This window comes from Megachile rotundata, chromosome 15, assembly GCF_050947335.1.
Source record: "Megachile rotundata isolate GNS110a chromosome 15, iyMegRotu1, whole genome shotgun sequence".
NCBI classification, from domain to species: domain Eukaryota; kingdom Metazoa; phylum Arthropoda; class Insecta; order Hymenoptera; family Megachilidae; genus Megachile; species Megachile rotundata.
In genome coordinates this window covers 5,302,298-5,317,125 of record NC_134997.1, presented here as the reverse complement: position 1 = coordinate 5,317,125, position 14,828 = coordinate 5,302,298, and the positions used below count along the sequence as shown (strand labels likewise).

Sequence of the window (14,828 nt, the reverse complement as noted above, 5' to 3'; positions counted from 1 at the left end):
ATAATTAAAAGTTCAAACAGTGGTTGTTCTTTATTTTCCTTTATTTTCATCTCATTGAGAGCAAACTTTTAAAGTATATCCAGAACAATTAAGGGGAAGAAGAAAGAACATCAAACTGAAATTAAACTTTATATTTTATATAACTATCGATAGTCCTAGATCAATGTATATCATAAATAATTATAATATTTAAACATTTTTAATAATGTAAAACTAAAAATACAGCACTTAAAAATTTCTAATAATCTAAAACTAAAAACACAGCACCTAAGAAATTCTAATAATGCAAAACTAAAAAAAAGTTAATAACATATAATTAAAAATACAAGATTTAAAATTGTTTGATAATCTTCTGAATAATTTTGTGCAATGTAACAAAAATACATTGATAAGAGAGTCAATATGTTTTATTTATAGAAGTACAAGCGTAAACATTAATTTATTCCGACATTGATAAGAGCGTGTATTTAAAGAACATCCATCAGTATTCACGGCATACAACCATAGCACGAAGAATAATCCAATTAACAAGTACAACTATAAATACACACTATAAACCTCGAATTTACATTGACCTAGTTGGTTCCATCGCGTCTAACCTAACTCTGTAGACACTCGATTTAACTCGATACAACAGTTTTTCCTTCTCTTAATATCCCCTAAAACAACCTTCTTTAACCCAGCAATAAAGCCTGAGAATTCCAGAGAAACACCCTTGTGTTGTTCAAACCTGTCCACTAGAGACTTTAAACGGCAATAGAGACAATTTATTTTCACCCGGAGGGAAGAGATAGAAGAACGTAAAAAAATATTGTTTAACCTTCGACTATTAAGGTCCTTGTTTATGTTATTTCCGTATTTATGTTGTTATTATGGTATTTATCTTACTTATGTTATTTCTGCAATTTGTAAGGCGTACAATTTTTATACCACAAATTAATAATGGTAGCAATATATATAGATTTATATATTATATATTATGCAATAGATTTATAGACATTATTAAGAAGGATATGACAAAATTTATTTTAACTTTTGGTAAGATGAAGTGTATAAGTCAGTTTGTGTTGTGTCTCTTGTTTATTTATATTTCTGGTTTATTTGCAATCTAAAAGTCAACAGTCATTAAACCACTTATTTTATAATTAATGTTAATAGTAATTAACTAATATTTTATTAACATTTAAATGAAATATTAATTTAATTTTTAATTAACATTTGCAGGCAGATAATAGCACATATGTTAAAAAATAAAAACAATTTGTGGATACTTCTTTATAATTTCTGTGAGTGAAAGTGAAAATTATATTTACCATCTTTTTTACTGTACTAGGATGCAGAGGATACAAATGAATTATTATTTAGTCTGTAACAAATATGTGTAAGAGTTATTATAACTGTTTGAAGTACATATTTGTCATCTTTTAAATAGGGACTGTGTAGTTTTCTGGATATAAATACTGAAATATATGCATTTATAATGTTTTAATTTTTAAACGCCTATTTCTGAAGTTCAAATTTGTAAATTATTACATTATCAGATTTGTAAATTCCTACATTTGGTGGTTTGAAAATTTTTAATGTCTAAATTTCTAAATTTCTAAATTATAAACATTTCAGATACCAAAAATTAAAATTTTTATATTTTTAAATTATATAAAATTTCAGTTAGTATTAGATCAAATTATTACAAGATTTTTTAATTTCTGAACTTGAATGTTCGGAAATTAAATAATTTTTAATTCTAAAATTCCTAAATCTAAAAATTTGTTGATAACAAAATTTGTATGTTTAAAGTTTCCAAATCCCTACATTTTTTATTAACAAGTTTATCTAATTTCAAATTTGTAAATTTAAATTTCTCTTACTAAATTACCAAATTGTCAAAATATCGAATTTGGAATTACTAAATTACTATATATCAATTTTCAAATTACCACGTTATCCTACATTCAGAAATTTCTGAATTTGAAATTCCTATATTCTTAAATTTGTAAATTTGAAATTCCTGTATTCCTAAATTTGCAAATTTGCAATTCTTATATTTCTCTTATATTTCTCAACAAATGGTATTTTACAATTTTTGTATATCAAAATAAAAATTCTATCTTTTTATCCTAATCGTAATCCTTATTTTTTTAGTATATTGCAATGTGCAAGATACAAAATGATTATTACTCTGCTCGTGACAATATACATATGATTTATTATACCCGTTTCGAAGTAAATATCTATTATCTATTAATTAAGAATCGAGTAATCTTCTGGATATAATTATTGCCGTATAAAATATTAAATTTCATGTAGATGGTGATTGTTTGTGGACTCGAAAGGGTAGCGTGGGTCAAGCATTAGTAATCTTAACCGCAAGCTCGACGAACATTAATTATTAATAAAAGCATGTTCGTGTTTGCTTAACTTGAGGTTGGTACCAGCAACCTTAATTAGCTGTTCAGTGGTTCATTTTACGGGAAAAATATGAAAAGTTACGATAACACTTAATTCGCTCTTGCGATGACGATGGATTTTAATCACCTGTTGAATACATTCACTGGTGAATTAGTCTCTTATTTTTATCTGTAATATATATTCATTAAATAAATAATGTGACATTGTAAATTGAATTAATTTTGTTTAAAAAATTCATTGAGATTATCCTTCATTTTTTAGTTACTTAATATATATTTATTTTTTACTTTGTAATTTGATTTATTGTTATTTTGTACATTGGTTTACAGCTTTTATTTTCTACTTGGATGGTTATTTTTTATTTTACTTTTCGGTTTATAATTTGATTTACAATTTTTATGCTATAGTTTCGTTTACAGACTTCATTTTATGTTTTAGTACATAATGTTCATTTTGTACTTAGCTTTATACTTTCCATTTTATATTTTGGTTGCTACTTTTTATTTTATATTATGGTTTGCAGTTTTTAATTTATATTTTGCTTTCGTAGCTGTTAGGGATATAAATAACAAAAAACAAATAACGAAGGTAAGGAATTAATTAATATTTATTGCGAAACAAAAATCGAATTATTTATAACAAATAAAGAACGAAATTGCAAAACAAATTTCAATGTAACATTTAATTCAACTCAAAAGGAATGGCTTTGTATTATTAACGAAATTTATAATAGCTAAATTCTAAGTGACAATTTGTAACGAGGAGCGCAATGAACAACCGATCGAAAGGACGGTCAACGAAAGAGTGCTCGCAATTGATAAGCCGTAGCGGCCCGAGTCACGCGCTATCACGTGGCTCTTCCCCCACTCCGGTCCATACAATTGCGAATACCTGGCGGCTTTACTCTTAGGACCAGCCTGAACGTCTCGGAAAATTACATGGGTCTGCGGACCCTCACCAGATGCAAGCATCGTCCAAATCGGGATCGATGGAGGCCTCAGGGGTCTGTCATGAACGTCCCCCCTAGCCACGGCCTGAACGGCCCCCAGGTTTGCAAAAGCGTCCCTGTGCACGCAAAGAGATCACTGTCTAGGTTGCCAATTAAACGCGAATTTTCCAATATTCTACCTTTCTCTCAGGTCTTCATTTGCTCTCTTACATGTCTTTTTGAACTTAACAATATGCAGAGTGATAAACTGTAATTGCTTTCCTTATTATAAAAAATAATTAAAACAACACAAAACTACGAAAATAATGCCAACGATTAAACTAAATTTAGGATTTTTGCATTTCTACACTCAACAGTAGCTTAATTTTTTACTTTTGTTTTCCAGTTCTTATTTTATACATTGATTTGTAACTTTATTTATACTTTGATTTCTAGTTTTTATTTTATTTTGTGGTTTGCAATTTTTATTTTATATTTTGGTTTGTAGCTTTTACGTTACATTTCAGTTTTTAATAAACACTTATGAAGAAGAAGAAGAAGAATGTCCATATTATATTTTAAGGTTATAATTTGCTTATAATTTAAGGTTATAATTTGATCTACAGCTTTTATTTTTTGTCTTGGTTTATATTTTTTCCATCATATTGACAGATTTTATTTTACATTTTGGTTTACAATTTTTATTTTATACTTTGCTTTGCAACCTTTATTTTATGCCAAGGTCTATAATTTTTATTGTATTTAAAAAAATAGTTTTCCTTACGTGGTATAAAAAAATATCTTCCTTTAATCTTTTCTTCAGCTATTTAACATTATTCATCAGTTGTCTATTTTTCATATACCTTTTTGTACACAAGGTTACGTGAAGGTTATAGTATTTCAGACCATTAGACTTTTTCTGACTTCAGCTACCATACAATTTTGATGACAATATGTATACCATTTAAAAACCTTGATGACCTTGAAACTCACAAATAAAAAAAATGATCCTGATAAAAAGAACTTAACCACTTTGCTTCTTCAAACAAAATAATATTTCCCCTAACATTTTTCTCTATCATAAATAAAGCAAAATATTCAATAAGCTCAAATTATGCTCAGGGTGGAACACCCTGAAAAATAACACAAATATCATATATCACCCTGCATAAATAACAGAAATATAATTTCCGAATGTATTTCACAAGTGATGCAATACTTACCTGAGAACAATTTTTGAACAGGATTGTAATCGATCTTTTTGTCACCTTAACCTAGATGTTCGCGTTGTCCTTTAACCAGATCCCATAATTTCTACCAGACTCCGCTGTTATTCTTCACTCCCACACATTTCTGCGCCATCAGTGAAAAATTCAAGGTCCATCGCCGTTGATGTAATTTTTCTACCGTTTTTAAATCGCAATATTAGAAGGTGACATTTAACCAGGATTTATTAACTTGTTCACGATCCCGTGGGGATGAATATGGAAATACGAAGCTTTTACATTTCACATTTTCATTTCATCGAATTTTTAAATTGAACTTTCGAAATGAACTTTTTGATTTGTACAGATGTCAATTTGTAAATTTTATATTTTTGGATTCGTTCAGTTGTAAATATACAAATTTGAAACTTTTGAATTTCAAATTTTTGTATTTTTAAATTCTTCTGTTACTGAATTTTCAAATTGAACTTTTTGATCTGTGGAATTGTAAATTTGTTAATTTGATATATTTATATTTGTAAATTTGTAAATATATAAATCTGAAAATTTAGAGGGCTTCAAAATTTATAAATATACAATTTTAAAAAGTGATAAGTTTAAAAATTTGTAAATTTAAAAATTGATAAGTTTGAAAATTTGATGAATTTAAACATTTGTAAATTTAAAAATTGATAAGTTTAAAAATTTGTAAATATAAAGCTTTGATGAATTTAAAAATGTGTAAATTTGAGAAATTTAATGAGTTTAAATCTCTGTAAATTGCTTTCATTTAACTTCTCAAATTCAATATTTAAAACGCAGCAAACTTCTGAAAATAAATATTTCAAAATCTAAAAATCTGAAATTTATCTGTTTCCAAAATTTCCAAACTACTGATTCCAGGCAAATATCAAAAGAACCGATATCTGAAAATTTCCCAAGAGGACGTAGAAAGGTAAAGAAGCATCATCCGAATGAAACAAGCATCGCACATTTATTTGAGAAGCATGAAAAAACAAAAGTAAAAAGAACGAAAGAACAGCCGAGTTTCTGTCGAGATTCGACACCGCGAACGAAAATGCTGAAAAATTGAAATTGACGCAGTTATGTGTGTACGTGTCGTCTATGTACGTGTACATGTGTCCTTGTGTGTGTATATACACAAGATATATCTAAAAATATATCTTCGAAGCTTGGCGACGATTAAAAACGCAATTAGTTAAACGCTTTGACCCGAGAATCTCTCGTGGATTGCGTCTCGTGTCTACAATTTTTTCATTTAATTTCTTTTCTTTTTTCTTCTTTGTACCACATGACAGTGACAGGAGAGTTTCTCTTTTATTTTTCTGCGCTCTTCGAAATTAAAAACTAGTGGTCGTATCAAAAAAGGAAGCTGCGTTGAACGTGTGGCGAGCATTTTTTGCGCGTGTCGCTTGAAATTTAGTCCGTTTTGAATCAATGGGCGTTTAAGACTGGTTTTGACGAATTACCGTCTATTTTTGGTATTTTTCAGCATACAATTTGGTTTAATTTATTGGCGATTTGGAAATTTAGGAATATGTGAATATTTACTAAAATTTTGATGAACGTAATATAATATATAAGTATAATATTATATTTATCATTATTGATTATTCATTAAATTATTAATAAATTGCTTATTTATGAGTACTCATTAATATTTTAACCGTACTTCAGATTCATTCTCAGATGTAACATAAAACTGTAATTTTTTCTCTATAAATTAGCAAATACTTTTTATTTCAAAACTTTATCTAAATACTGATCACAATTATTCGACAATAAAATACAATATTTTTTGCAATACTTTTATATCTTATATTTGCAATATTATCATATTTCATATTTAATATCTTTTCTACTCTTGATGTATCATTAAAATGGAGTTTTCATCAGCACTTCGTATTTTACATATAATAGTGCCTGTAAAAATTCAACCAATCAATTAAATAAAAATTACAGTTTTTCTCTTTAAAATTCATTAACAATTTTGATTACAATTATATCCTTGAACGTACCATTGATTCCAAATAGACCATAACCTTATACTGTTTGCTTGATGCTTTATTTTTTTTTTCTACACAATTACTCACTTCCGGTATCTTCTAACGTGATTGTTCTCCGCGCTCTATCACTCTGCTACATCGATTTCACTTCAACACGCTTAACTGGCCACGAATTATTAATCACAACATCTATTAATCTTGAGATTGAACGTTTCGCGATCGTGACTAGGCGCAACGAGTAAAACGAATAAAAAGCAAGAAAAAAGTGTGACTTACTTCGTTTATCCGTTTATTTCGTTCCAAGAGGACATATCGTTTCAGACAACATTTTAGGATGATAGTTCATCGAATGTATTAATTTATTTCCACTGTGTACAGATCGTTTATTTTCTTTCGTCGCAGAAAAATACAACAGCCAAGAATATCTCGTCGACTAATTTACTTAGAGGCTACTTTAGAAAATTTAATTAATATACAATATATATATCTATACGCATATATATTCAAGCACTCGATTTATCTTGTCAACGAATACAGTCAAGCTTTGATATAAGCGAATTTTTCGGGTCTGAACTTTCGTAGAAAAGCGAAAAACAACATCCGAATCGAACGTAAACAGTAACATATCGGTGGGACACTTTTAATGCAACAATTAAACTGTTTTATTTTGTACATTGTTTTACGAATCTTTTGCCAACGCTTTTGTGACATTTTTCTGACTAAAACGAGGTTAAACACGATGTAATCCAGAACATATTTATTTGTTATTTCAAACGTTTTGTTTACATCGAGGTTCTACTGCAGTTCGTGGTAAACAGACGACTAATGACACATCGGATAACTTCGTTTCTCTTCGGCGCTACTCGGATAATGACGTGATACGTAAGTCGAAATCGTAGACTTTAATCGTAGATTTTAATTTTATAACTTCGAGGATTTCTCTATAATAAGTTATTACAAGTATATATGCTCCGAATTATATCGTGTTTGATCTCATTCTAATCAGGAAAATATCACAAATATGTTGGTGAAAGTTGTATAAAAAAAGGGTTAAAAATAAAGAAATTAGCAACGCATTAGCAGTATAAACAAATTTTTATCTTCGACGACTGCTACAATCACAGTGTCTTTTTTCACTTATCTTCCTTTACGTTTGGAACTTATCATCAATAAAACTAAGTATAGTCCAAATTATATCGTGTTTGGTCTTATTTTAATCAAAAAATATAAAAAATTTCTTTGTAAAAGTTTAATAACGAAAAAGTTAATAATGAAAAATATACATGTATTGGCATTCTAGGTGAGCGAATTTCTTTATATTTTCACTTATATCGAGACTTTACTGTATATATACGTATACATATATACATTTATATACATATATAATCCATGCACGTTTCGATAATAATTGAGAATTTCAGTGAAACGTTGAATCCCATGTTTTTCAGCGAATTAACGACAGACAACGCGGCCGGTTAAGCGTTGACAATAAACAGAGTACGCTTTCAAATAGTCGCACATCGAACAATAATAATCGCGCGTTGTGTCGTCGAATTTTCACAGAGACAACACAACCGCTGAGCAACAGGAAGTCGTCCGGTGAATATTAAAAATATTCTGTTCTGATGAAAAATACGTAGAGTAGTAGATTCTGATATGTTCTGTTCGCTCAGTCCTCCGTGACCCAAAGTTGACAGAAAACAAATCATAAGTCAACACTCGTCCGAACTATCTTCTCTAAATAATCAACATTTTAGGTTAGGTTAACGCGTTGACTGACATCGGGAAAGTGTTTAAATTGTAATTAACCCTTCTTCGATTAAATCGGGTTCAAGTACCATTTTGCGACATTCTGAAATGCGACACGATTGTGTATCATAATTATAGCAACCTTAGGAGCAGATTTGCCACCTCCATTATTCGGAAAAGGGTTAAATGAGTACCCTTCGTTGTTACGAGGGTTTATAATTATTTTCAGGTTTTAAGACATTGAAATTATGTATAGGTAAGCATTGATAATATATAGGATGGTTTTATAAATTTTTATTTGCATGAATGCATTTCCTTGGAACATGTTAATTGAAACTCGTGAATGTTATAGGTGTGTAATTTTGAAAGTATCAATATGGTTGAAGGTTTAATTATCTGAGTGATTTAAGCACGTGGCAGTCAACGTGTTAATTAATAAATATTAAATGTCGAGATCGCACAGTGGGTCACAGAGGGTTAAGGGTTCAACCCTGTATTCAGATGACTCGATCGAATAAACTCGTGCTCCTCTTCTTTGCATTATGCTGGGTTCACATTGTTCACTGTTCACAAATAGTACTAACTTCAGTGTAAACTGAAATGATGGAGTAACAAATTATTTTATGAGGAATATTTTTACTTTGTTAATTATAACCAAAGATTATGTTGATATTTTTTACCAAAATAATAGTATATTAACAAATCTAGTAAAATATAATTATTAATTAATTCACTAACATGAAAATTAAAATTTCAAAATTGAAAAATAAAATTTTGTAGAGTGTTTTAATAAAATGCATACACATTTTGTTATTATATATACATATAAGATAATACTTTCAATATTATTCTAAAATTGTAATTATATTTTTAATAAACTTAATAATTTCACTTTTGATAAATCTATTTTCGATAAACAGATAATTAATAATCTTAGTCATTTTATTTTCGATTTTATACTTCTTAAATAGATAATATAATTTTATTTCCATAATATAATTTTCATAAAATATGTAATTAGTAATTTTAATCTTAATTTCTATAAATAGATAATTAGTAATTTTAGTAATTTTATTTTCAATAACGGTAATCGTAATGAACAGGTAATCAGTAATTTCAATAATCTTATTTTTAATAAATTCATTTTCAATAAATTTAAGTAATTTTATTATCAATAAATGTAATCGTAACAAATAGATAGTTATTAATTTCCGTAATATAATTTTCAATAAACGAATAATTAACGGTAATTTCATCAACGTCATTTAACATTCTTGTCATAATTTATATAGTCAAACAATTTACACAACAAATTCAAATTTATTTAAATTAAAATTAAAATTGACTTCAATGTATTAAATTCATTACTATATTTCAATATATTAAATCTGTTTGTTAAATTTATTCATTTGATTTAATAACGTTCAACATGTGCGATTAATTCATTTGATTTAATATCATTCAGATACATTTTATATCTGATATTAACATTCAAAATATGTATATATTTTATTGGGACACCACACATATTCTCTATGTACATTTTTCAGTGCAGTACAAAGAAAATTGACAAAATATTTTAACTGAGAATACTCTGTTAGCTATAAAATATTAAAACAGATATTGTTTGCAGAGCCAAGTAAGTTACATCCAATGTAAACCCAGCATTACGTTAAACTACGAACGGAAAAAGCGTCTACGAACGAATCTGGCACTTGACGTGTTGATAGAAACGGGCAGAATGTGATGATTCACGAATCCTCAAAGATCTCTCAACGACTCAGCTTTTAACATCTTCACCCTTTCAAAGCAACGCGAGATCTCTCATTGTGTACCTCGTCAATATTAGGTTATGTTAGATTTTAGGTTAAGTTACTCGGATCTTGAAAATATTAATAATACCAAACAAAACCAACATTATCACTTTATTACACAATTTATAATTAAAACGTTTCAAATTTTTCATAAAAAAATTGAAAGAGTTCAAATCTGGTTTATCTCAGAAATATCTTTTGCTTACTTTAAATGTATATTATAAAATGTCACGAATAAAATAGTTATTTATTTTTAAACGAATTTAAATTTTTAAATAAATGAATAGTAATTTATTTATTTTTAAACAAATTAAAATTTTTCAATAAATGAATAGTAATTTATTTCTTTATTTTTAAGAGGTTAAAAGTCTTCTGGTCGTTTGGGAGAGCAGGGAGAGCCGAGCTGTTCACTTCAACTTGCCTCGTTTTTCAAATAAAAGACTACAATTTATAACACATAAAATCTAGAATCCAGATCCACTCACGATTCATTTATGGTCCATCTGCAATCCATTTACTGTCCACTATTGACGCAAATACTATTTCATCCGTGGTTCCCATTCAACACTTATAATTATAATTTAATTTCCTATTTGGAGGAGAAGGACTGCTCTAGAATTCCCAAGGGATTTCCTTAGAGTCCTGGATTTTAACAAGTTTTCTTTACGGATCATTTGAAACTCTATGATTCCTCAAGAATAATTAATTTTCGTAGATTTCTGGGATTCCCCAACTTTTCTAGGATTTTCTCAACTTCTCTATGATTATCCTAGAATTGATCTAATATTTAGAATTTATATTTCCCTAGAATTTCCTTATTACTTTCTACAACCAAGTATGTTCTGAGATATTGGAGTGTTCAACGTCAATTAAACAAAATTATATACAAATGGATCGCGAGTGGATCGTGAATGCACCGCTCGTGGATTACGAATGGATAATGAGTGGACTGAATCTAAAATTGATTAATAAAAATAAAATATAAAAAAACGAAAAAGATATTTTCGCTCGACGCATTTGCAAGTCTCGTTCCTCGCGCTCGTCCTCTTCCTCTTCGTCTTCGTGACATACACACACGCACGCACGCACACATACACACACACGTGCATACATACACACCACACCACACACACAAATAGGTATATTGCGTATTTGAGCCTCGTCGGTGTCTGCCAAAATTAACCTCGAGATCTTATGTACTTTATCGTATAGTTTTATAACCATATTAATCCTAGGAGCTTTTTTATTCTTTTCTCGTTAAATCGTAAATTTTACAAGACTACTCGACGAAACGAGCGATCGAACGAATCGAAAAGGCTGCGCATCTCCTTTGACACACCACGTGCGTGTTTTGTATCATTCTTTGCTTTATTTTTTTTCTTAAACGAGCAAAACACACGGCAGTACAGCGGAACGTAGGTCTCCTTTGACCGAGACGCTTCGATCGGCAGCCTGATCGTTATTTTCCTTTTTTTTATCTTTGTTTTTTTTTTTCTTTTTTTTATGAGGGTCATTTTTTTGATGGAAAAGCTCGTCGTGGGGCTTGAGAGTTTGATCATCGACGAGGATTTTTTGTAGGTAATTTTTCATTTCTTGGAACGAGGATTTAAGCAATTCTTTTATGCTTAATAGTGGAGTTATATATAAATAGTTTCTTCTGGAACTTTTTCGCTTTTCAAAGTAGAAAATATCTTCTGTGTATATCTCACTAATAGATTATATTTCAATGGGGTAGTTTTCGACCATTTTGCTATTTCAAGAATTTGCCTTAAAATATACAACAAAATTACTAATTTTTCCAATTGAATTTTTTAATTTTTACATGATTTTAAATTTAATTTTAAATTTAGTCTTAAATAATTGAAATTTTAAATTTGTCCGAAATTGTAGAATCTTTTAAATATTTTTTTAAAATAATTTGTCTTCATTTTTATTTTATCGCAATATTTCCTATTTTCATAAAAATACTCTATTTATCCGAATTTATCGCAAAGTGCATTTCAAAATCCCATTCCAAGCTGTAGATAGCGACAATTTCGCAGAAAATGTTTCAGTAGCAAGCTCGCACGAGTCACTTTTCCACGTCGTTCAGAACAATTTGCAGGAAAGGTAGATATCGCCTGAGATACAGTCAAACATTTACCGCTAAGCTAATACGTATTTGAACGCGAATGAGAAACAAGAAAAAGGAGAGAAGAAGAAGGATCAAGAACGCAACAGAAGTTCAGCTTCAGGAGAAAATAGTTCGGATTTAAGAATCAAAAAAGGGGATCGTTCAGCACATTTATGATCATTCAATCACCACAGAATCACTCTCATGATACCTCGAATCGGTCGGATATCGAAAACGTTCCCTTTTCATTGATGGTTTCGGTTAAGGTACTTCAGTCAACCACGTGACTCGAGCATAAATGGCTGAAAATCGATACGGAAACCGAGCTGGTCCGTTAACTTTTCTGTAAGAAAGTTTGAATAAAGAAAAATTTCGAGCCGCTATACAATGCGGTTGCACTTGTACGAATTTAAATTTAACTCATTTATTCCAACCAGCTGTTTCGTGCATGAAAGTTGACCTTTCATAAATTTCTTACTTTTCATCAAATTTATATGAAACTATTTAAAAAATTATTTTACTGTACATTTTCATAAAAAGTTTAAATATTTTTCAAGTCAGTTGAAAAGTCACTCTGAAAGTGTCGAGAATCACCGAAGAAAAATAACGATTCAATTTACTTTTGACATATCTGCAGAATACAATACTTTTGTCGATGAATTCTCAAAACTTTCAGCGCGGGCGTTGTATGAGGCAGTCGCGCAACTCGGTTTCCGGTTAACTAAAACGGGTGGTTCGTTTTCAGTCTTCGAACTCTGATAGCAACGTTCGTTATCGTACGAAAATAAAGATTCGTCGAAGGTGAGTTCACACGGAAATCGCTCGATTGTATTGAGAAATCGGAACCGGATCGAGTTTTCCTCGCCCTTCGTTACTGCTAAACGCCCTTTTGAAACCTCGGACACCCTTAATTTGTACTTTAACATGAGGATATACCTGGTTGCCATGAGTAACGGGCTCGTACGACGCGTTCTGTGCTTGGCGAGTTTTGATATGTTCTCTATTTTTTATCGGTTTTCACGTATACAGCTTCGTACAATACGTATTCATTCACCTTGAGCCTCTCCGTTTAGGAGTTCTTGTGTTCGATTAAAATGATAACGTTAACTTTAATTAAATGATATAGTTAAGAAAACGGTGTAGAGATTTCACAATGTTAATTGTTAAGTGTGAGATCTTCTAATGGTGGGATGTTCCAATTGAGAGGCGTTAACGTTGTGGGCGTGTCCATCAAGGGGCGTTTCAATGGTAGGGCGTTACCGTAATGGGAGGTTCCAATAGTAAGGCGTTCCAATAGTGGGGCGTTTCCATAATGAGGTGTTCCAATACTGGGCCAACCCATTGGCAAGATATTGTACTAGGATTTTTCATTGAAGGGACGCTCCAATAGTAAGATGTTTCCATGATGGAACGTTTCAATAGTGGAGCATTTTCATAATTAGGCGTTCCAACAGTAGGATGTTCCATAATAGGGCGTGCCAATAGTAAAACGTTTTCACAACGGGCGTTCCAGCAGTAGAACTTGTCCATAATGGGTCGTTATAATAGTGAGACGTTTCACTAATAGAACTTCCTACTGATGTGACATTCCAGTGATGAAATATTCCTACAGTGAGACGTTCCAATTATACAGTTCTCTAATAGTGAGACGTTTCAATAGTGGTGCAATCAACTGGTGGGAGGTCCTGCTAACAGGATCTTTCATTAATAGCACGTTCCAATGGTGTGTCGTTTCTATAATGAGGTGTTCCATTGGTGAGGTATTCCACTGATAGAACATCCTACCTCTTTTACTGACGTGATATCCCAGAGGTGGCACTCACGCAAGACATTCTAATAGTGGATCATTTTAATTGTACTATATTTTAATAGTGAGACGTTACAATAGTGATACAATCAGTTGCAATAGTGATACAGTCCACTCATAAAGGATCTTTAATCTGAATAGTTTAATTTCAATAGTGGAACGCTTCCATAATACAGCATTCCAACAGTGAGAATAGTGGGGCATTTCATTAATTGAACGTCCCACTAACAGAATCTTTCACTGCAGTGTTTTATTAATAAGGCGTTCCCGGATATTCTAGTGCACTGTCTGTTTGATAAGGATCATTCAGTAGTAAGAAATCCTACTGATAAGGTGTTCTAATAGTGTAATGTTCTGTTGGTAGGGCGTTTTCACTAAGAAAGTTTTTACGAATAATCTATGGTGATACATTCCACAGAGATTTTCAGCTGATAAACATTTCAACGACAGAATATTTCAATCGTGAAGTGGCCCACCAGAAGAATTATCAGCCGATGTGCTTATAACAGAATCATCTCTGCAGTGAAGTGATTTAACATTGCAGTACTCCGATAGAGAGACGGAAGGAACATCTCATCAGTAGAAAGTTTTATCAGTAAATAACTTTACTAATGGATGGACCCAGCAATGGAACAGCTCACTAGTGTAAGGCCTAGTCAGAGGAAGCCCGCCAGTAAAATAGCTAGTGACACCAGTGAAACGCTCTATACTTGGAACGCCCCATCAGTAGGATGTCCTAATACTGTAACGCCCAGCCCATTATTGGAGCGCCTCAC

At 30.6% G+C, this 14,828-nt stretch overlaps 1 long non-coding RNA gene across 1 annotated transcript; it reads right to left on the bottom strand.

Annotated features, from left to right (window-relative positions):
- Positions 1-2,967: 2,967 nt before the first annotated feature.
- Positions 2,968-9,134, bottom strand: LOC143265848 (uncharacterized). The gene is made up of 3 exons (XR_013040607.1): positions 6,846-9,134; positions 4,561-4,740; positions 2,968-4,470 (listed from the first exon to the last, which is right to left on the bottom strand). It is a non-coding gene; the product is annotated as an uncharacterized LOC143265848 (long non-coding RNA).
- Positions 9,135-14,828: the final 5,694 nt, after the last annotated feature.